Raw genomic sequence first — 18,998 nt, forward strand, 5'->3', positions numbered from 1 at the left:
CTTCAGGGTTCAACACTGTTAAGTGTATTTGTTGTACCGAGCCCTTCGGGCACGACACTGATTTGAATGCGAAAAGTGAACATTTGACGAATTTAGACTCATTTTTGCCTCAAAACCAGTGTCGTGCCCGAAGGGCTCTGCACAAGATCGACATCCAACTCAGTCAAATGTATTTTTTTCTCTTTCTAAAACTATTCAAAATCCGAAATTGGTTTGCCTAGAGGGGAATTTTGAATTTGCCGCCAACTGTTGTTGATCACACTGACAAACCAGTTGAAAGTTGCGTTTGTCACAGAGTTTTTTTGGCTATTTCTATTAAAATCTGGTGAAAATTAGTGAAAACCAAGCACATTTTTGATTCTGCGTAAAAAACGAGAAAATTTTGAATTTTCCGCCAACTTTTGTTGACCACACTGACACTGACAAGCCACTCAAACCAGTGGTCAACACAGATCACAGAGTAACCTCTGTGGTCTGTGGTTGTCAATCTGAAAGTTGCGTTTGTCACACTGTTTTAATTGCTCGGTTTTTTTAATATTTCTATTAAAATCTAGTGAAACTTAGTGAAAATTAGTGAAAAAACTCTTCCTAGAGGCCGTTTGTACATATCGAGGGAGTTAAAATGCTTCTGCCAACATTCGGCTGCTCACCCAGTGTACAGCAGAGTCCTAAATAGAACATCGGTAAGTGTCCTCTTTGCCCTAAAAAATGTAAACTATGTACAAAAGTAGGAATATACAGTGTGGCCCACAAAAGTTTGGCTCGTCTATTAGCTTCAGCGCATTTGAAAACAGCTTTTGCTTAACTGCAAAATCACTTAAAGGTAAAGTAGGTAGCTGGGAATTAACAATCCCACTAGAAACGCTTTATCAACGGAAAACTCTTTGACGGAGCAGTTGATAAACAACGCAGGACACGAGATGGAGTTTCATTTCATCGGGCCTTAAAAAGATCCCCAATGACACTGTCGAAGTATCAGTTTCGCCCCTTATTTTAAAACGCCATCCGAATTGATCCAAAGTAACATTGTAACCCGACTATCGAGTTACGCGCTTCTTGGCAATTGTTGTCTCTTCGGTTGCCATCAAACGATGCCGTTTTTGCATAATTTTTAGAGAGCTGAACGCCAACAGCAATTTAGCACCGCCCATGATGTGAATGGGCTTTGAACGACAAAAGCGGGAGGAAAAGCAGCGCTTTTCCGCCGGGGAAAATTAGAAAGGCCAATTGGGCTTCTTTTGAAGTGTCACTGGCACGCGTGCATACGCTTTACGTGGCTAAAAAGGAGAGTGAAATTTTAGGATTTTTTTAATGGAAGACCCACGCATTTTTTCTTTGTCATGTTTTAATGGCAAACAGTAGAATCTGGCAGAAATTGCTGGAGAGTTTCAGCACTAGTTGGCACCCCTTGACAGCTTAAGGCTAAAAAAATCAACTTGAAGCCACTGTGGAACCTTCCCCTGCCTTTGTTGTGCAAAGGGCTCGTTTTGCCACTTCACAGATCACAAGGGAAGAAACCCCTTCACTCAACCCGTATAATATGCGCGGATTAAGAACAGGCCAGCGACCTGATTAGATTCATTTGCAAACTATACCGGGCGTTTCGAGCCCTCGGGGGGCATTCTTAGGCTTTTGGGGGTCCCTAATGAGCACTCACGTGGTTATTTTCGCTGCTGGAGACTCGCCCATCGAAGGGCGCGCTGTTTCACGTCAATCGCCCAGTTTGAACCCTTTTGTGGGGTAACAAGGGCCCAATTTTCTTTCGCTATAAATCGCATGTGAAATTAGAACTGTTCCAATCATATAAGTGGGTTTTGATCAAAAGCCCTGTTGCCAATCGCCTTAATTGTCTGGAATGTTTGAAAAACTTGCTTCCTTGTCCAAGTAGAAAATGGTAATTTGAGCGATAAATACGCGAAGGGGTTTTTGAAAATTTAATATGTTTAAATATGGTCAATAAATGGCAAAACCGGTTTTATTGATGCGTTATGCGGGCAGCAATTTAAAATTTGGTTGATCGCACATATTTTATTTAATAATCGCCTCGTTAATGCGTGCACGTCGCCATTATGAATTGCTAATCAAGCTAATAACAATAAAATTAAACATGCATAGCCGTAGATTTTATATTTATTGCGATTTTACATATTTCATCCAAATTTTGCGGTCAGGTTTTAACTGCCCATTTTCGCGTTAATAATTTCATCAACGGTGTAATTCGGTTTTGTATATTTGTTGTGTCGGAAAAAGCCGTTGATATATCGAAGGAATTAACCCTCTAAAGCCAGTGGGTTGTTGTCTTTTATTAAATTCATAACTCGCAAATGATGTGTGAGCCAAACTGCTGTGTTGCGAAACGTTGCTTGTTTATGAGTTGTGAGTGAATGTATCTATTTCAGGCTTTAATTTTTGTTTTTTTTTTAAACATTTTTAAAATCTGGCTCGTTTTCAAAACTTGTCAATGCGCTGTTGATTTAAAAAATTATTTCAAAACGTGCTTTGCTGCGTTTATAGGGGAGTAGGTCTCAAATTTGTGTCTATTTCAGGAATATTGTGAGAATTTTTGAACCTGCCGCTTTCGTTACAAGGTGATTATATACAGATTTTTTAAAGATAATCCATAATTCTGCATTTCATACAAAAAAGTTAGCTATTTATTGCCGAAAAGTTTAAAATGTTTATCTATTTGAGGCACTTTATGAGAATCACTCAAAACATGCGGTCTTCCCAAGGCTGGTTTATACGCGGTTCTGTCAGCAATTTAGTAACTGGGAATCGATGTGAGAATGCATGAATTGAGTTGCTTTGTTTTCTTTGGAGGAAAGTTGATCGTTTAGCGTCAGAAAGTTTAAAAAATTCAATCCATTTAGGGCATTTCCTTAGGACTGTTCGAAACCGGCCCGTTCTTTAAGGCTTGCTCATGCACATTTTTTTAAAAATTCATAATACTTAAACGAAGCGGCATTGAAAAATGTGCGTTGCTGCGTTTTATAGAAAAAATTACGGAGTTTATTGCGGGATAGGACCAAATGTGTATCTATTTGAGGCATTTTCTGCAAAATTTTCAAACCTGGAGTTTTTCTTGAAGAGTGTCCTTGTACAGTTTCTTAAAAAAATTGTAACTGTGAAACAATGCGAAAGCCAATTCTAAGCGATATTGCGTTTAATGGAAGAGAATTGGTTTTGTTGTAGCTGGGAAGTGCGAAATTTAGATCTTTTTTGGACCATTTTCTGAGAATTTCTAAAATCTGGCTTGTATTTTTGAGCTTGTCCATACACTATTTTCTTTCAAAAATCATGACTTTGAAACAAAGTGCAAATCAAAATTCTGCATTTTATAAGTTTATTAGAGAAAAGTTCGAAGTTTCTAGAGAGAGTCTCAAATGCGTACCTATTTGAGGCAATTTTTGATAATTTTTCAAAGCTTGCATTTCTCTTAAAGCCTGCCTGTCCATGTATATGTACACTGTTTCTTTAAAAAATTCATAGCTCCGAAATTAAACGTTTGCAATAATGCTTCTTATAGAAGAGGTTGTTTTCTTACTGGAAGGGTTCAAATGTGGGTCTATTTTGAGCCATTTTCTGAAATTTGTAAAATCTAGCGTGTTTTTTAGGGCTCCTCCATACGTTATTTTTGTAAGAATTTCATACCTCGGACACCAAGCATCAATCAAAACTGCCAGTTTGCTCCGTTTTATAGAAAAAAGTTCAAAATTTAGAATTTGGCCATTCTAAATCTCAAATGTGTACCTATTGGAGTCATTTTCTGAGAATTTTTTAAAACTGGGGTTTTTCTTCAAATCTATTAATGTACACTTTCTTTAAACATTTCGTCAACCGCCATTGTCGTGAATAAAATGTCGTGAACCGGCAGTTTATAGAGAAAAGTTGGTTCTTTATAACTGGAAAGTTCCAAATCTGAATCTATTTGCGAGATTTTCTGAGAATTTGTTAATTCTGGTTTGTTCCTTTGGGTTTGTCCATGCATTGTTCTTTGAAGAAATTTATAACTCAGAAATGAGGCCGACATAAAAACTGCGCGTTGGTGCATTTTATAAAGAAAAGTTCGTAGTTTATTACGGGAAAGTCTCAAATGTGTTCGTATTTAAGGCAATTTCTGAGAATTTTTCAAAACTGGTGCTTTTGTTAAGCCTGTTTATGTAGATACAGTTTTTTTTTTAATTATGTCTTTGAAACCAATGCGAAAGCGATTTCTAGACGATACTGCATTATATGGAAAGAGAGTTAAGAAGGTTTTTTATGGCTGAAAAGTTTCAAACTCGGACCTATTTTGGGATATTTTCTGAGATTTTCTAAAATCTGGCTTGTTTTTTTGAGCTGATCCACTATTTTGTTAAAAAATTAATGACTCGGATACCAAGTGCAAATCAAAATTCTGCATGTGCTGAGTTTTATAGAGACAAGTTCGAAGTTTCTAGTGGGAAACTCTCAAATGTGCACCTATCTGAGGAAATTTTTGAGAATTTTTCAAAACGTCGTTTTTCTTAATACATGTCCTGAAAAAAATTCATAACTCTGAAACTGAGATGAGTCCTGGGCGATACTGTGATTTATGAGATACAGTTGATCTTTTATGACTGGAAAGTTCCAAATCTGGATTTATTTTGGAACATTTTCTAAAAGTTTGTAAAATCTGATTGGTCTCTCAGAGCTCGCCCATGCACTGTTCTTTTGAAAAATTAATTACTCAAAAACCATGCCAATTGTCTGGAGCAACCTCGATTGTTCATGGTCAGAAAATTTCAATTTTTGGTCCATTTGAGACAATTTTGGAGACATTTCCTGAACGCTTGATGATCCGTAGTATGAACCCGTCCGAAGAAATTTAATGCTAAAAAATAATCGCTTGACTCCGGCCGATTAAAGTGGTCGGGATTGGCCTCTTGGAGGAAGTCCCGAAAATCCCTGGCGAAGATTCGCACTCCATTATCGCCGCATCCTAACCGCTGTTCCCCATCCAGGGCAATTAATCCGGGTGAAATTCCGGGAAGTCGCGGTCGCCCCGGTCACCGGATTCCACCTAATTCACTTCGGGCTTCGGGTTATTTACGGCTCCGGGAGCCGCTTAATTTCCACCAGGGACCGTGTCTTAATTCACCCGGTTATTTATGGGCCTCTAAATGGCTGGACATTTTTTTTCGCCTGCTTTCCTGCAGGAGCAGCGCAAGAATCGGCCTTGGAACTGAAGCGGCTCACAGGCTTCTGTGCGAACATTGTTGGCATTCTCGTTCGTTCTAATGTCGCCATAGAGAAGAATCTCGATTCGGAATCGGAATTTTGATAAATAGAACCGCCTGAATACCAAAAACCCGCTGAAAAACCGCCTGGCTGCATATGTATAAACATGAAAGGTGAAAAAGCGGACGGACATGAAATGCCGACGAGCGGCGCGGCTCGCTCAGTTTTGCCTCCCAATTTGGAGAGGCTTTTTCAGTAACGGCGGCCGCTCCCGTTTGACAACTTTGACGTGGATGGATTACAGATACCCTCATTACCGACAACCATTACCGATCGAGTTGGCCGATAGCCAATCCCACCAGGAGCCAGCTGTGTCACAAGCCGGTCCTGTTCAGGTTTGGCATAGGATAAAGTTGGCATTCAGTCCAGTTTACTGAGGAGGAGCCGATGACAAAGCACCTCACGGTCCGGTAACAAACCGGGTCGGGTCGACCGATAGCCAATCCATCAATCAAAGTTGAAAGGGGCCGCGCAATGCCACAAAGTTAATTGTGTGGCCGGACGACAACCGGCTAACGAGCTGCCGAGGTACACGATTTGTGCACGCCTGGACCTGGATCCTTCACTTCATTTTCGCTTCTTTCCCAGCCACCACCCGACTTGATAATGACGTGAAAGTCACCAATTCTGTCACGGCGAAATGTCACGGAGAAATGACGTATGCAGAGAGGTGGTCGGCTGTATCTCAGCAACTTTTAATCGCATAGATTTGAAAAACAGCGTTTTTTTAGCAAGGAAACCTTTTTTATTAAAAATTCCTTTGAAAACCAATTTTATTGTATTGCACACAACTATTATTGTTTCCACAATTGAATTTGAGAGTGACAGTGACTGCGTCTTTGATGAAAGTCAACTATCGAATTCTCGTCCTCCGTTGCAACGCCTCCTCTTATTCTTTCTTCCCGAAGTTTCTGGAATCATGGCTTGACAGATTGATGTCTTCGAGTAGTGCCCTTCTAAACAATAGCCAATGTTTCCTTCAATGGGCCTAAATGGCATCGGCGATTTCGGTCTACGAAGAATCAGCGGGCAACTGTATCATCGTGTAAAAGAGCTCTCAGTGTGATCCTTCACAATTACTGACAGATTGACATAATGAGGGCTTCTCGAACAGTAAGCAACAGAGGCAAGTATGAATCCCTTGTCTCTAGTTATCCCTTGTCTCTGGTAGGCAAATTCCTTTATGCTCACACATAACTCATGTTCAAATTGAAAAAAATTCGACTATTTTCAGCTGAAATATGAACAATGCACTATGGACAAAGCGGGTGTCGGGAGCGAGATTGTTAATAAAAGAACACATACAAGAACGAAGGGCCGTCAATCAGGACCGGAATAGTCTGGCAGCATCGCGGTAATGTGACAGTGTGGCGGTGGCAAATAAAGAAATACGGTCGTCCGCAGACAAATTAGGGGGCCCAAATGGTGGGGCCCCCATACGTGCGGAAAGCCGCATGTGCACATAAATTTGATTAGCCCCCGGTCCTGGATGTCGGTCCTGATGCGGAGTTACGGAAGTGAAGCGGAGCCGTTCCAGAAGTTACTCGGGCCCTCTTTACTGGCTCGCTCTTTGACTTGACGAGAAGATACAACAGTTGAATTAATTCGCCCGAAAATTGGCTCCAGTTTCTCTGCGGGAATGGATGAATAAATCCCGGAAAAATTGCAGGAGTTATGTCGACCATTTGATTGGACATTGCGCCGAAATAAATCAGCTGAGCCGTGTCGCTATAATATCGGCTTTCATCGCGAACATCAAAAATATAAACCAATAAAGCCAGACAGGTCTGGAATGAATTATTCGGCGACTTTCGCGTTTCACCTGACCGTTTCGGAAATTTACGGCTCGGCTAATCGTTCGCAGGGGACGATAAATTCAAGAAAATTAATTTCCCCCCAAAAAAGGCCATTTTTCGTTCCACGAGTTTCAACTGCCAGACCCCCATCACAAAAAAAATGTAAATATGAGTATGCTCTATAAAAATGGTTCTGTAGAATTTTCACATATTTTCAAATATTTTCGAGGTAGAACCACTTAAACTGGAAGATAACCAGAAATTGTACATTTGGCTCCTAACTTTGAAACGTTAAGGCATTGCGATAAAAGTTTCATTAGAGATTGATAGTTTTTGAGTGTTTTTATCGAAAACCTCCTAATTACTTTTTCGATATTCTCAACACTTTCTGAGATATAAGCGAAAATGCTCACAAGTTGCTTAAAAATGGCAAGTATCTGTCTGAAAGTTAGGAATTTTGCTTAACCCACGGGGAAAAACCAGTTTCAATAAGTTCTCTTGAAGTGGTTCTGCGGACTTTTGAAATATTCTCAGCCGTTTTTAGCTTACAGCCGCTCAAATTTGAATATAACCTAAAATTGTGCATTTTGCTATTTCGTCGAGCTATTTCCGGAAAAGTATCATTGCAGATTGGTAGTTTTTGAGTGTTTCTGTCGAAAAGCTCCCAATTAATTTTTCAATATTATCAACGGTTTCTCACATGTAGACGAAAATGCTCACAAATTGCTTAAAAATCGTGTGTGTCTCTAAAAGTTAGGAATTTTGCTTAACTCCACGGGGATAAAATAAAACTCAATAAGCCCCTTGAAGTCGTTCTGCGAGGTTTTGAAACATTTTCAACCAATTTTAGGTTACAACCGTTCAAACTTGAATATAACCTAACATTGTACATACGTTGAGGAATTGCGGAAAAAGTTTCATTAGAGATTGATTTATTTTGAGCATTTCCATTGAAAAGCTTTGAATGAATTTTTCGAAATTATCTACCGTTTTTAAGATATCAGAGAAAATGTTGACAATTTGCTTAAAATTCGGGTGTATCTCTCTGGAAGTTGGAAATTTTGCTTTACCCCATGGGGGAAAAATAAATTTAAATAAGCTCTTTTGAAGTGGTTCTGCAGAGTTTTGAAATATTTTCAACCGTTTTTAAGTTACAACCGCTTTCACTTGAATATAACCTCAAATTTTACATTTTTACTCCTAACTTTGAAACAGTAAAATATTGCGAAAAATTTCAATTATAAATTGATAGCTTTTAAGTTTCTCTATCGAAAAACTGCTAATGATTTTTTCGATATTCCCAACCGTTTCTGAGACATAAGCGAAAATGCTCACAAATTGCTTAAAAATCACAAGTATCTCTATGAAAGTCAGGAATTTTGCTTGATCCAAAGGGAAAAAAATGAATTTCAATAAGCTCTCTTGAAGTGGTTCTGCGGAGTTTTGAAATGTTTTCAATCGTTTTTAAGCTACAACTGCTTTAACTTGAATATAACATAAAAAAAATTATTTTCACTCCTAACTTTGAGACAGTAAAATAGTGCGAAAAATTACAATTTGAAATTAATATCTTCTGAGTAGGTCTATCGAAAAACTCCTAATGATATTTTCGATATTCTCAACCGTTTCTGAGATGTAGCGAAAATGGTCAAGTTGTCCTTAAAATTTGACTCTATTTCTATGAAGGTTAAACATTTCACTTCAATCAAAACCGAAAAATATGTTTTTTAATACGATCTATCGAAATGCTTCTGCGGCTTTTTAATTTATTTTCAACCATTCCCTAGATACAACCGCTGAAACTTAAAATTTTACATTTTGGCGTCTATCATTGAAGAAGCGAAAAATTGGAAGAAAAAAAATAATTTGGGATCGATAGTCCTTAAGGAATCGTATCAAACACCTAATATGTTTTTAGATATTCTCAACTGTTTCTGGGATATTTCAAAAGTCCTCCGAAAATGTTTAAAATTTGGGTTTGTTTCATTGTAGGTTAGAAATTTCGCTTGACTTAATGCAGAAAAAAAGTAATTATTACGCTCTGTCGAAACGGTTTTGCGGTTTTTGAGGTATTTTCAACGGCTTAAACTTGAATATAACCTGAATGTTTAATTTTCACTCCTACCTTTGAAACAGTAAGGAATTTTAGAAAACCTTTATCAGGGTTTGATAATTCTCGAGCGTCTCTATCGAAAAGCTTCTAATAAATGTTTCAATATTTACCACCGTTTCTGAGATATAATCGAAAATGAATCAGAAGGGCATCAAACTCGGCACTATCTCTTTGAAGGTTAACAATTTCGCTTGCATCCGCAGGGAAAAACCATATATTTTACTCTGCTCTATCGAAACGGCTCTGGCGACTTTAGAGATATTTTAGGCGTTTACGAAATACAACTGCTCAAACCTGAATTTGGACCAAAATTTTACCTTTTTGCTACTAACTTTGAAACAGCGAGGAATTTGGATCTACAGATCTTTTGCCGTGTACCTAAAGAGCGTAGTGTCGACTATGTTTGAAAATCCTGGAAAATGTATCAAGCAAAGCAACGGAAACTTTTCTACACCTCTGAGCTCGTTTCGGGCAAAATAAGCAGGGCTTTTGTGTGTGTGTGTGTGTAAGGCCGGCGTTATTAACGCCATAATTCAACATCACACTCGACGTATGTGCGTCATCTAATCAAATTTACGACGTACGTCCCGCATTCAGCGTTTCTCATTTTTCCGTTTTTCCCTCGTCGAATGGCTCTTTTTTTCTATATGGGGGAGCTGCTTTTGTTTCCGCTCGTGAAATGTCATGGCAAACAATGTTCCAGGCAAATGCACGGATGGTCGTCTTTGGGCAGTTTTTTGAGCGGCGTTTACGCAGCAAACGACCAATCGAAAGGATTAAGCTGTTTGAATCCGAAATCCATTAATAAAAAGCGCTAAAGCGGAGAGACATTAATAAACGGTATCGAGAGTAGTTAACACGCAATGGGTTTGCGTGTTGCCGACATTGCGAATTCCACAATCCGACTTTGATATTTCAATCTCGGGCTCCCGGTGATTTATCGGACGGCGAGTCTCGACTTTTGCGAAATTTATCCACCCGGATTTGGCTTTGTTTTATGCGCGATTGCGGCCTGAAAAAACTCACCCGACAGCCGCCCGACAAATTTATTATTAAAAATCCTCTTCTTCTCTCTTCTTCAGCGGCGGTTTAATTGAAAAAACTGGAATATTAAAATTATTCCCCGGAAGGCCCATAAATTTCCGCACAAAGGACTTCCGGAGCTGGAGGTGACGTTGCGCAAATCGCGTCACTTGATCAAAGGACCTAATTTTATAGTGAATGAGGGCGGCTGTTTCTATTAAGCGCTCTGGGGACCCCGATATAAAAAGCGTAATCATCGAGCTGGTTTAAAATCGAAAAACAAAACGACCATTATCGTTTTTTATTTTTTTTTACCTATCATTAAACACCTGGAGATTTTTATAGATGAAAGCATCCAGTTAATTCGATATCTGCGCCAGACGAGAGTCGAGTTGCTAGGTATAACTCGAATGGAACACCCAAAAAAAGAGAGAAGTAGGAGAGAGAATAGGTTTTTACTGACATCCAAACGAGATGGAATAATAACTCGAATGATTCCCTCGCTTAGAATTATTCCCATGGCATAGTTGATCTGATCATAAACATAGCACAGTGTGGCCCCATTTCGCTAGTGCCAATTCAATAAATATCAATCGGCAATAAATCGACCCTGGAGGTAAATTGCTAAATAAAAGATACGCTCGATTGCAATGGCAAGTTTCAATTTATTCACTACGTTTAATAACGCTTATTTATGGCTTAATATACTATTCGTTTGGAGGGCCGTTATTTATGACAAATGCCGTAAAAAGCCGGCCGCCCTCCTTTTGAAAGAATACAAAATATTTTCGATAAATAACTGGCTGTTTTTGTTCGCATGCCGAATTTATGAGTATCGGAACCATATAGTTTGATTGCTGTGCGCAGCGCCCGAATTTATATCCACACATCAGCTATTGTTCAAACTGATCGGTTTTTTGCGCTTTTAGCTCTAGGTGGGAAAAATTCTTCCGGACGTTTTGCAAGCACCAGCCACTTACATCTGCAGAGTAGGCCTGGGTAACACTGTGTCGAGTTGCGCTTTTGAGTCGTTGCCGTTCTCTGAGTTAATGAGTTTTAACTCATTGATTTATGAGTTATAACTCATGACCGGTGACGGGATTTTAACATCCAACAGAAAAAGCCATCAACATATTGCTTTTGCGCATGCGGTTGCTTGAAATTATTTGATCCAAACCGGGAAAATCCGGAGATTTTGAAGAAACTTTAAGACACTTTCGAGCGATGAGGGTGACGAGTTTTCCAAATATTGATTATATGCTTTTGCTTTCTCTGGTCGTTTTTTGAGAAAACCTAAATTTTATCGAAAAAAACAACCTAACTTTGTTTCGATTTTGTGCTAAATTCAAAGGTAAAACGGGTAATCGAAAAAGACTATAAAGAAGACCAAACTGTAAAGACGACGACTTTTCTTGTAAAATCCATCTTTTAACTTTTTTGCATAAAATACTCTCAGTTTCCCAGTATTTTGCAGTAAAACATTAGGAAAAACGCGTTGTTCTGTTTAGAGAGAGTTTTGTTTAGAAATATTGACCTAAAAGTGAACAAACCGGAATTTGACTGAACCAAATTATTCACAGCGACAAAAGTGACGAGTTTTGTCCAAAATTCGAAGCTGCAAAAGGTTCCGCGAAAAATTTACAAAGCTGTTCAGGAGCCGAGTGTTCCCATAAAATTTATTTTATAATTTTCACAGAAAATACCTGAAGATTGTCAGTATTTTAAGTAAAACTAAAAATAATACGTTTTTGCGTGGACTGAATTGGTTAATAGAAGATTTGCTTACACTGGAATGACCTGAAATTTTAAAGAATCTTAAAAAATCTTCAGAGCCGATGAAGGCGGCGAATTTTCCAAATTATTTTTTGTAAACTTTTGCTCTGGTCGTTTTTTCAAGATAATCTTAATTGCTCTCGGTAAAAAACTGAATAAAATGATTTGATTTCTTTGTCAAATTCGAAGCTGAAAAGGATTTTCTAAAGTTCCCTGCAAACCGATGAATGAGGCGAATTTTCTAGCAATATAAAAAAATTATTTTGTTATTTTTGGTTGAAAAGACCCCATTATTGTTAAACAAGAAGAAAATCATCAGAAAATAATGTTTGTTTGCGTTTTTGATTAAAAACTTTTAGTATTGTGGTTGGTTTTTGAGAAAATCTTAATGATTTCACGGGGAAATTTATTTTCGTTTTTGTCCCTTTCGATGCTGAAAAAAGTTTCTGTAAAATTCCTACAAAGCTATAGATTTATTTTTATATACAGGGTGTCAGCTCATGATCAAAAGGGTACTGCGATATTATTTGGACCAAAAGAAGACGATCTGACCTAACTTTTATTAACAAAAAATGTCTGGCTCCCTCTGCTATTCAAGTTCAGGTCAAAATTCTTCAAAAAAATTATCTTTTTTGAAATATCGGGAGAATAGTACGATGTATTTTAGTGAAACTCGCTCCGAATTTGTTCTTATGTAACTCAAATATTGATGAAACAATCGAGATCAGCCGTTTTGGACAAGTGGTGGATTCTTGAGTGTCGTGGTACGAAAACGACCAGAACTTTTTAGATGGAGGATGAAATCAACTCATTTTTTTTAGGTTGATGCACTAATCATTTGTTCACAATTTTGTGCTCTTTGTAAAATCTTGTAGCATTTATAGTTTTTGCGAAAAAAAATATTTCTGTTTCCTTGCCACTTAACAATGTTAGACATTAACTGCAAATATCGTGATACGAAACATAAAATCATTGTCAATCAATCTATCAATCAATCGTTTTGAATTACTTTTCTAATGAAGTGAATGAATCGAAGTGACCGACATGGTCAAAGTATTAGGGTTTTGCGAAGACAATTTGCGTGAAAGCGTACCCGTTTACGCGGCGCATATTTGCAGTAAGTGCCTAGCATTGCTAACTGACTAGAAAACAGACATATTTTTTTTACCCAAAAACTATGAATACTACGAGATTTTACAAAGAGCTCAAAATTGTGACCAAATGATTAGGGCATCAACCTAAAAAAATGAGTTGATTCCATCCACCAACTAAAAAGTTCTGGTAGTTTTTGTACCACGACATTCAAGAATTCACCACTTGTCCAAAACGGCTGAACTCGATTGTTTCATTAAAATATGAGTCTTACATAAGAACAAATTCGCAGCGAGATTCACAAAATAAAATAAAAAAATTCATAAAATACATCGTACCATTCTCCCGATATTTCAAAAAAGATACATTTTTTGAAGAACTTTGACCATCAATAGTAGAGGAGCCAGACATTTTTTGTTAATAAAAGTTAGGTCAGATGGTCTTCTTTTGGCCCAAAGAATATTGCAGTACCCTTTTGATCATGTGCTTACGGGACACCCTATTTAGTCTAGTATATAATTTTTCGCCTAAAATACCTCCAGATCGTCAGTATTTTTAAGTGAAACTCTACAAAATAGAGCGTTTTTTAGTGGAAAGTAAAGCAAAACAAAGTCAAAACTGAAAAGCCACATTTTTTTTAACAAGCTCTATAGTCTTCAGAGGAATAAAGGTGACGAGTTTTCCAAATAATTTAGATATTATAAAATTTCTCCGGTTCTGTTCGTTTTGTGATAGAAAATTATTTGATTCTTGCCCCAAATTCGAAGCTGGAAAAAGATTTCTAAAGTTTTTACAATGGGACGAAGGAGGCGAGAATTCTAATAAAATTTATTTAATAATTTTTACCTTAAAATAAATCTAAAAAAAGTAAAAAAAATCATCAACATTTTCCCAGCAACGGAACTGAGTTACTGCGCCGGTGCCTTCAGTTGGCGCCCACACCTTTTGCGTAGCACTGCGCCAACTCCTAAAAATTCATTGAGTTACTCAGGCCTGCTTCAGAGGTCGAATCATCTACATTTCAAAGCCAGTGAATTGAAGTTGATGGATTTTTTCGCTTGTTCCGTTATGACCGGTACCGCTAAGTACTTACGGCAATAAAAGCTCTTTATCTGGGGGGCAATTAACCTTCCCCATGTTGTGACGATAATGAGTGGGGAAAATGAGGAACTATTAGTGGCAAACAACTCATTTAGAATGCTAATGACTTTGATAATTTCATACTGCAAGGACTAGTAAAGAGCCGATAAGCATCGGCTTGCACTAAATATGGAAATTTCCTACAATACGGACGCTTTTCCCGGTTAAACAGACGATTCGGATTGTTCATGGGTGCAAAGTCAGCTACGCTCGCCGATGGAAAATTGTCGGGATGGTTTTTCTGCCCAAAACTAATTTTGAATTTGGAATTTTTTTCTTCTTTAAGTCATCAATCGGCTTGCCGCCGAGTTCTTCAAGCCATTCAATTGCCCGCTGAAGAAACGCAGCCGTAATTCAGCGAGTCCAATTCCGGAAATGAAATCTTGGCAAATCCGCGCGCGCCCAAGTCCGTTTACGCCGTAAATCTTGTCTCCGTTTACGAGCGCGATTAATTTGGCCAGCGTAAATTACGGCGGTTATTACCGACTTTACTGCATCGTCAATTATCAATTTAACGGCGATTTTATGCGGAATTTAACTTACTTAACGGACGTTTTACGTCCCGCTACCGGACAGTTCGACTCTTCAAATGCACAGCCAGTGCACATCAGACACTGATATTTACTGCTCGGCTTTTATTCGCTTCCACTGTCTTATTTATCGGCATCGTGCATGCTCAGTTACTTGCCAATTTGCTTTCATCATTTTTCCGTGGTTTTCAGCCACCCTTACTAGGGAAATATGGCAGGTTTTACCTTTTAGATTCATTTACCATGTAGGAGATGCCCATGCTCAACTATCTACGAATTTTCATTTCCGAAATCCTTCGGGAAAATATTAGTTTTCGCTTTTGTTCTCACTAACATCAAAAACATTTTTTGAAAAAATGAAAATTTTCTCAAAATGTCTTAAATTTTACATCATGTTCAGCTCACGGACGCGAGGAATTCTCATTGAAAAATATACTAGAAGTTCCAGTTCCGAAATAATAGATATTTTTGGCACATTTTAAGCGTTTCTTGAGAATACACGATCTTTAGCCGACAATTTCTACCTTATTATTGACCCAAACACTTTATAAATGCATATTTGTGATCTTACGTCGAAAGGAACCGATTGAGCTTAAAAAACACGTATGTGAAATTTTGATTTTTGGCCGAATATTTTCTAAGGGTGGGGGTCGACTTTTTAAAAAATGAAAATGTTCTCAAAATGTCTTCAATTTTACATCATTTGCAGCTCACGGACGCGAGGAATTCATCGAACTCATTGAAAAACATGCTAGAAGTTTCAGATCGGAAATAATAGACATTTTCGGCACATTTTAAGCGTTTATTGAGCGTTCACGATCTTTAGCCGACGATTTCTTCCTCGGGACGAAATTTTTCCAAGGGTGGGGGTCGATTTTTTGGAAAATTTCAAATTGTCTCAAAATGTCTTAAATGTTCCATCATTTTCAGCTCACGGACGCGAGGAATTAATTGAAAAACATGCTAGAGGTTTAATTTCCGAAAGAATAGACATTTTCGGCACAAAAAAAGCGTTCACGATCCATTAACGAAAGAGAAGCTTTTTTACATTTATAACTTATAGTCCCATGCCGTTGACTGGCTGTTTGAGCGCATTTTGCAACTCAAAAACAACCAAACCTAAGACTTTTTTAACAAAACTGCCAATATTTCTGAAGCGATTCTTCACTTTCCAAAAGCCCGTTTTGTTCCCTATCCATTGGGACAAAAAACATGAAATTTTGGCCTGATCTTGCACCCAAATGTCTGATATGTAAGGTTCGCTTTTTGTGTCAAAACTGTTAGAATTTCTTTCAATTCTCGATAGAGACGCTAGAGTTCGTTGTGATATCGTTAGATATAACGATATCACAACGTTTATTTTATTTTATTCACAATGTTTATTATGCAACTTTTTGTGAGAAAACTGCCGTTATTGGCTCGGTCGCTATGATTTAGCCGAGTTTCTTCTTCTCTATCCAGTGATCGGAAAACTTGTTGGGCAGACAGCGTCCGGAATTATCCCCGATCCGGCTCGAAGGACCCAAAGCTGAAAAGCCGCTGTAATTAGCCCTACAGCAAAGGCCTGGTAATTAAAACACGCAGTAAAAATTCCACGTGTGGAAATAATGGCGAAAAATGCCTTAGGATTGTTATCGCGAGCGGTTATGAAGCAATAATTCAGGTTCGCGGTAGGTGATTTAGTTGCTTCCAGCACGACTTTGTTCAACTTTTTTTATTTGGCCTGCCCATATATCTACCATCTCGGAAAATAGAATTATTACAGGCCAGATGGAAGATTGCCGGTTAATTGGTTTATTATGCAAATTCCTTTGCCAGCTATTTACCTCTTTATTACCGATTTTCTCCTTGGTCATCTGAACACAATCATGAGTTTTTGCAGTGTAAACCACTGCTGATGTATTTGAGCGGAATGGGGGCAAAATCGACCGGAAGCAAAATTCCTGCGGGCCCATTAAAGAGGGCGCCGTAAGCCAGTGGCCACTTCCGGTCGTGACATGTCGTTAAGTCTCCAACCGTTGTCGATTAATGATCGGACAAATGTGGAAAACCACCTCTGCACTTTTCGCCTCGCCCGGGATAAATCGCCTTTGTCTTCGAATAAATTGGCTGCTGTCAGCGGAATTTCTTTGCTTGGGGAATTTATGTGGTTTCCACGTTCGGTCAGCATCTTAGGCTGTTAATGTATTTGGTTTTTTCGTCGCATAACCGCAATTATTTCTTAAGTACTCAAGGATTATTTCTATCGACTGCGCCAAGTACAGTACCTACTTATAGTGGCAGCGTGACAACGCTGTCGCTTTAACCAAAAATCCGACAATTTCGTGTGGTTTTGCGGTAAAATCGTCACACAGGGCGATTACCTGGGGCACAGCCCTTACAAAGGCCGATTAAATCAGCCGTATTGGATTACCGGAGTCCCGGGCCAAAAAAAATAATTACTTACCGAGTAACATGAATAAAAGCCTGTCATCGGATGACATGTCCCGGGGGATGTTTTTCCGCTTTGTTGCGGCCCTTTAAAATCTACTTATAAGCCGGGGCCGAACTGGTTTTAAGGGCCGGCTTTATTCGATTGTCAAGAGAACTAATCCGTCAACACTTCTCGATCAGTTGCGGGACATCAGGGCGATGGGAACCACCTGGGGCCATATCGAACTGGAGTAGATTGGTCCCGATTAATTAATTTCCCATAAGAATTTATGGCGAGAAACTCTGCAAAAGGTTTTCAAGTCAAAGTCGAGAAACTGTTGGGAAAAGCCGCAAAATTTTCCGAGTATTAGTGAGCGGATTACGGCCGCTAATCCGGGGCTTTACACGGTGTTTCTTGTTATCGGGTTGCCAGTTTGATTGACAGTCTGCAACTGGTTTCCGAAAGAGGACTAAACCCGAGGTAGAAATTAAATGTGGACCTTTGAGGGGGTTGACAATAAACTCGCCCTTCATTGAAGATCGCTTGCTTGATTAGCTGTCTTGTTCACATAGGGGTGTTATATGGTTGAAAGGGATCCTCAGGCTCTTCACTCAACGAACAAACATCCCTATTTGAAGGATGTGGAATTTATTGAGTCCCAAGTGGTGTGCAGAAATTTTGAATTTTTGCATTTTGCGTGAAAACTGGAAAAATGTCACAAATAAAGTTTATGGAAAAAAGAGCGCATTTTAGAGCTCTGTCGTCCTTCAATGGCAACTAGAGCGTTGCAGCTCAAGCCGTTCTCTAATTATGAGCGAAAGGCTAACAGCGGTTTTAATAATTTGCATTAATCTTGAATTTCCTTATTTTGCGTGAGAATTAGAAACATTTCAAAAATGATTTTTTATGGTAAAAAGGCCCCATTTAAATTATGTATGTATGTATTTTTTTTATTAAATTTTTTGGAGGCTGTTGCTCTCTGGCCATTTTCTCAAGATAATCTTAATTACTTTCCATAAAAAACTGAATAAAATTATTTGGCTTTTGTGTCAAATTCGAATCTGAAAAGGGTTTTCTAAAGCTCCCTGTAAACCGTTGAATGAGGCGAATTTTTGTGATCGGTTTTTGAGAAAATCTTAATGATTTTCGGGAAAAACGGGAGAAATTTATTTTCGTTTTTGTCCCGAATTGGACGCTGAAAAAAGTTTTTATAAAACTCCTACTAAGTTATAGATTTCTCTTGTAATTTTTCGCGTAAAAGACATCCAGATCGTCAGTATTTTTAAGTGAAACTCTACAAAATAGAGCGTTTTTGAGTGGAAGGCGAAGCAAAAAAAATCAGTCAAAGCTGAAAAACCACATTTATTTAACAAGCTCTACAGTCTTCAGAGGAATGGCGGTGGCGAGTTTTCCAAATAATTTATTATAATAAAATTTCGCTGATTCTGTTCGTTTTTTGATAGAAAATTATTTGACTCTTGTCCCAAATTCGAACCTGGAAAAGAATTTTCAAGCTTTTTACAATGGAGCGAAAGAGGCGAGTATTCTAATAAAATTTATTTCATAATTTTTCTCGGAAAATTCCTGAAGATTGTCAGTATATTTAAGTGAATCTTTAGAAAGTTGAGCATATAGAAAAAAGAGTAACTTTGCTAAAACTGAAAAATTCTGAAATTTTGAAGAAATGTTTAAAAAATGATTGATAGATGGCTCTTAAAATAAATCTAAAACAAGGGAAAAAGTCATCAACATTTTTCCAGCAACGGAACTGAGTTACTGGGCCGGTGCGTGTCCTATTTTGAGTGAAAACCAGAAAAATTTCAAGAATTATGTAGGCCGCATTTTAAGGCTCTATCCTT

This window comes from Dendroctonus ponderosae, unplaced genomic scaffold (genome assembly GCF_020466585.1).
Source record: "Dendroctonus ponderosae isolate FM_Combo_2020 unplaced genomic scaffold, Dpon_F_20191213v2 Dpon_F_20191213_1, whole genome shotgun sequence".
In the NCBI taxonomy this organism is placed as follows: Eukaryota; Metazoa; Arthropoda; class Insecta; order Coleoptera; family Curculionidae; genus Dendroctonus; species Dendroctonus ponderosae.